Here is a 5,716-nt window from a genome sequence, read left to right as displayed (position 1 = left end):
TGCTGCCAGAGGCTCAAACTCGACGCTACTGTTGCGGCCTGTGCGTCGCCGTCCCTTATCTGTCTCGTTACATTCCAAGTCAGCACCTTCAAACCGAGTTCCCCGTTTCGACGGCGTATCTGGAAACCGAGCAGAACGTCTTTTACGATCTTTGCCAGGAATAAAGTCCGAGTTTCTGTCGCGTCAAAACAGAGGCACCCTCCATCACTACCATCGACATTACCGTCATGTTGTGTGGATGCCCACCCCTCTGTGACGAAACTGGAGCCTCCGTAACCTACATGTACTCGTGCAGACTCCGCCAGCCATTGCGTGGTCCATGGCGGAGGGTACCTTGTAGCACGGGTAGCATTCATTTCACGCTAGGAGTTTCACGAGTTGTCCCATCGACTGTTGTGTGCATTCTGTATACATCGACTGTTGTGTGCTTCTTGAATCTGCACTGTTCATTGTTCTTAGTTGATTTACAACAAGAAGGTAAAATTAAATCGAACTAGATGGTTTAATATTTCCAGCAACATTCGGCATTACTTCGAATTTCAGTTTCTCAATTTAATGTTTCTGCCCACAAGAATTATGTACAATTCATTGGCTTTTATAAAAATACGAAACACTTTAATTTCTCCCTATTTCACGTTTTTACCCACATGATTTATGCACGATTAATCGGACTAAAAAATGCCTAGACACTTTCGTTATGGTTATGATTCCTTCATTCAGATATTCATTATGTTTATGAAACACACAATAACATCTCACATTCTTTGGATTGCAGCTTAATAATTAATTATTTCATGGTTCTATCCACAGGATTTAGACACGATACATCGGATTCTTAAACAAAATGGGGTAGCATTCATTTCAGGCTAGAAAAATAACAAGACACTTTCGTTATGGTTATGATTCCATCATTCAGATATTCGTTATGTACATGAAACACACAATAATATCCCACATTCTTTGGATTGCAGCTTAATAATTAATTATTTCACGTTTCTATCCACACGATTTATGCACGATTCATCGGATTAAAAAAAATTTGACTAAAAGCTTTTTTTTTTTTTACTTTCGTTATGGTTCCTTCGTTCAGACATTCATTATGTTCCTGAAACACATAATACCATCTCAAATTGTTGGGATCACAGCTTAATAATTAATCCAACTGGGATGAGCGTAACAAATAATTCCTGTCACTTCGTTTGTACACATGAATTTACATTTAGCTTTCACGTTATCGGTACAGCCGCAAAGATCGATTTACGCACTCATGTAGTCGATTTAGGTTATTTACGTCACGATGACGTAGTGTTACGTCACTATGACGCAGGGTTCTCCTCATCTAGCGTGAGATGAATGCTACCCTTGTAGCACAGCTTAGCTCGCAAATGGAGCTATGGAAGAACGACTGTCTGTATGTCTCCTTACGAAACTTAATTTCTATTTATATTAAAAATGACGAAATTCCTCCACCTGTATTTAAGGTGTCGATTTTATTTTGTCAAATTTCGTCATTTTTAATATAAATTTATACCAGCTGACATCCCACTGTCCTCCATTTCAACTATGGATATACGAAGATTAATTTCTATTACCTTCTCTCCATGGTGCCAACGGCCTTACCGCAGTGGTAACACCAGTTCCCGTCAGATCACCGAAGTTAAGCGCTGTCGGGATGGGCTAGCACTTTGATGGGTGACCATCCGGTCTGCCCAGCGCTGTTGGCAAGCGGGATGGACTCAGCTCTTGTGAGGCAAACTGAGGAGCTACTTGATTGAGAAGTAGCGGCTCAGGTCTCGGAAACTGACATACGGCCGGGAGAGCGGTGTGTTGACCACATGCCTTTCTCCATTCAATTGTGACACGAGACGAAACGTGGGTACCCCATTACGATCTAGAGACGAAACGTCGCTCTATGGAATATCGACACAAAGACTCGCCCCAGAAAAATAAATTCAAGACGCATCCCTCAGCTGTAAAAATCTTGGCCACAGTGTTCTGTGACGCAGATGGTGTTATCCATGTCGATTTCCTTGATCGTGGAACAACAATAAATTCAGAGTGTTACATCACGACGCTGCGAACTCTGAAACGACAGCTAACAAGGGTCCGAAAGGAAAAGGAAAATGTTTTCCTGCAGTATGACAATGCCAAACTACACACTTCACGTGTCACCACCACAGCAGAACTTCAGAGACTGAATCTCACCACCGTACAGCATCTTCCATACGGTCCAGATTTAGCACCGTCTGCCTTCCATCTGTTCCCGGTAATGAAAGAAGATCTGCGGGGATATCATTATGCTTCTGGTGAAGACGTTGAGAGCACTGTGAGACTGTGGTGGCGGAAACAGAGTGTCGACTTCTTTCTTGACGGCTTCAGAAAACTTGTTCGGCGTTGGCAGAAATGTATCCAATTGGCTGGTGATTATGTGGAAAAGTGATTATTGGTAATTAAAGATCACATTCTAAGGATTATTCCTGCGTTTGATTTATTAAAATATTCCCATCCAAACCCAATTAACGAAGGCGGAGGCATTAATTTTTATTCAACCCTCGTATTATGTTGCAACCAGTTTCGGTGACTCAATACACCACTTAAGGCATTAATTGATGCTGAAAAGGTGACCAGCAATCGTATACACTATCCCATCAGTGGCCAACATCTGTGAACCACTGTATTAGAGATGTTGTATCTTTAACCATTGACTACCAACTCGGTAGTTGATTGGAGATCACCCTCTCATGGTCGGATAAGGCTTGAAGATGGTGTATTGAGTCACCGAAACTGGTAGCAAGATAATAAAATAATATCAAAACGAGTGCTGCAGGTGACTCAGTTTTTACGTTCGAGTTAACTGCAGATTTGGGAATTGCATTGGGAGGGGCCGACGGCAAGTTGCGCCACAAATTGTTGTCATGGCTGAGGATGGTTGACGCAGTGTGCGATCTTCAAGCAGGGCAGGAGCTGTCTCACGACACCTGAACAATCCGTGGCCCACCGTTCGAAAAGTGCTGCGAACAATTGTGAAATAGTCTGTCTAGTGGGGTTCCAGGCTGTCGCGGTTGCAGATGGCCGTCACATTGACATCATTTCTGACGTAGCACGTAAACAGTATCCAATTGAAAAATGTTACCCTCTAACGAGGAAATTAAAACTTGTTTCTTTCAACGGTTTATTCGTTATTTGTATTCCGCATGTCCTTACAAATGTGCCACAAAGTGTCACTGTCCTGCGATCTGTTGTTTTTCAGGTAGCGAAAGTTCTATTATAACCACCTTGTACACAGAGAACAGGAGCGCTCTATCCTGCCTCCCTGAGCGACTCCCGACCATACCCGTCCGTCTGTACAGTACTCGCCCTCCAGCACAACTACCCCGTTCTGTTACTTAAGGCGTCTTCGAGCCACTCACATATCTGAAAACCTACCAAAACTGACCGTATTCATATGGAAAATATAATAATAAAAATAACTGATCTTTGCAAATTGAAGCAGAATTTGGTCAAAAATATTGAAAGCGTGCGAAGCATAAGGTATCTACCGTAAAACACCTAGGAGAACCTATATGGAGCGATGCTAAGTGGAATGGCCACATAAAACAAATAGTGGGAAAAGCAGATGCCATACTGAGATTCATAGAAAGAATCTTAAGGAAATGTAACTCATCCATGAAGGAAATGGCTTACAAAGCGCTTGTTCGAGCGATTCTTGAGTATTCTTCATCAGTCTGGGATCCTTACTAGGTAGGACTGATGGAGAAGATAGAGAAGATCCAACGAAGAGCGGCGCGTTTCGTCAGGGGCATTTGCTCGGCGCGAAAGGGTTACAGAGATGCTCAAAAAACTGCAGTCGGAGACGCTACCAGAGAGGTGTCGTGAATCACAGAAAGATTCACTATTCAGATTTCGAGAGAGTACTTCCCGGGAAGAGGCGGACAATAAGTTACGTCCTCCCATACGCGTCTCGTGAAATGACCACAATGAGAAAATGCGAAAAATTATATTACCGAGGCTTACCGACAATCATTCCTCCCACGTGCCATTCGAGAATGAGACAGGAAAGGGGCAGTCATCTACATCTACACAGATATTCCGCAAGCCACCGTACGGTGCTTGGTGGAGGGTACCCTGCACCACTACTACTCATTTCCTTTGCTGTTCCTCTCGCAAGCAGTGCGAGGGAAAGACGAATGTCTGTATGCCTCTGTACGAGCCCTAATCTCTCTAATCTTAAATTCATTGTCCTTAACGCGAAATCCACGTTGATGGCAGTACGATCGCTCTGCAGTCAGCCTAAAAACTCACCTCTCGAAATGTTCTCAGTAACGTTCCTCGAAGGAAACGTCATCTTCCCTCCAGGGATTCCCATTTGAGTATATTAAGCATCTCCGTAGTATTTTCGCGTAGTTCGAACCCACCGGCAACAAATCTAGCAGCCCGCCTCTGAACTGCTTCGATATCATCCTTTAATCTGACCTGGTGCGTGTTCCAAACACTCGAGCAGTACTCAAGAATTGGCTCGCACTAGCGTCCTATATGCGGTCTCGTTTACAGATGAAACACACTTGCCAAAATCCTCCCAATAAACCCAAGTCGACAAGTCGCCTTCCCTATCACAATCCTTACTTGCTCATTCCATTTCATATCTCTTCGCAGCATCACGCCCAGACATTTAATCGATGCGACTATGTCAAGCAGGACAGTATCCGAATATTACAGGTTTCTTATTCTTATTCATTCGCATTAACTTACATTTTTCTACGTTTAGAGCTATCTGCCATTCATCGCGCCAACTAGAAATTTTATGTAGGTCATCTTGTATCCTCCTACAGTCACGTCTCTGATGAACAGACGCCGTCGGGGACAACATATTGCTTTTTTTTACTTAAGAAGTCTTCAAATCATTCACATACCTGGGAACGCATTCAGTATGCTCATAGCTCCGTTAACGGCCAGCATTGGGATACCGTGTCAAATTCTTTCCGGAAATCTAGAAATATGCAATATGCCTGTTGCCATTCATCCATTATCATGAGAGAAAACGGCAAGCCGAGTATTTACTGCACGAGCGATGCATTCTAAAACCATGCTGCTTTGTGGGCTTGTCGATGTCAAGGACATTTATTATATTCGAAGTAAGGATATGTTGAGGGCCTCTGAAGCCAACTAATGTCCGAGGTTTCGGTCTGTAATTTTGTGGGTCCATCCTTTTACACTCCTTATGTACAGAAGTCACCTGCGCTTTCTTGCAGTCGTTTGGGAGTTGACGCTGGGCGAGAGAGTCGCGATAAAATGGACGCTAGCTAAGGGGCCAATACCGTAGAGTACTCTTTGTATAACCCAATTGGGATCAGTTATTAGCATAGACGTACCCTCCGCCACACACCGCCAGGTGGTTCGCGGAGTACTGATGTAGGTGTAGATAACGAAAATACATTCGTAAGCAGTAACCTGTTAGTATGCGCGATTTGGTCTCCTTGTCAACAAAGCTACACGTCTCTGCTTCATAGTGTAATGTAGATTGCTCAGACTCGCAAAGTATACTGAATGTTGTGGTCTGAATCTGGTACACTCATTAAAGTGTTACACAATTCTGGTAAAATGTTGAATTCCGCATTTAAGAGAAATGAATATGCCAGACGTCCTATCGAGAGTTAGGATTTAAACCAGAGAATTTATAATTTGTAACTTCCTAAACTACACTGTTGGCCATTAAAAT

At 43.2% G+C, this 5,716-nt stretch overlaps 1 pseudogene; it reads left to right on the top strand.

The window, feature by feature from the left end:
- The first annotated feature begins 1,606 nt into the window (after positions 1–1,606).
- On the top strand, positions 1,607–1,724 carry LOC124726533 (annotated as a pseudogene).
- The last annotated feature ends 3,992 nt before the right edge of the window (positions 1,725–5,716 follow it).

This window comes from Schistocerca piceifrons, chromosome 1 (assembly GCF_021461385.2).
Source record: "Schistocerca piceifrons isolate TAMUIC-IGC-003096 chromosome 1, iqSchPice1.1, whole genome shotgun sequence".
Lineage (NCBI taxonomy): Eukaryota > Metazoa > Arthropoda > Insecta > Orthoptera > Acrididae > Schistocerca > Schistocerca piceifrons.
The sequence above is the reverse complement of the archived record's forward strand: the minus strand, read 5'-3'. Positions and strand labels throughout refer to the sequence as shown.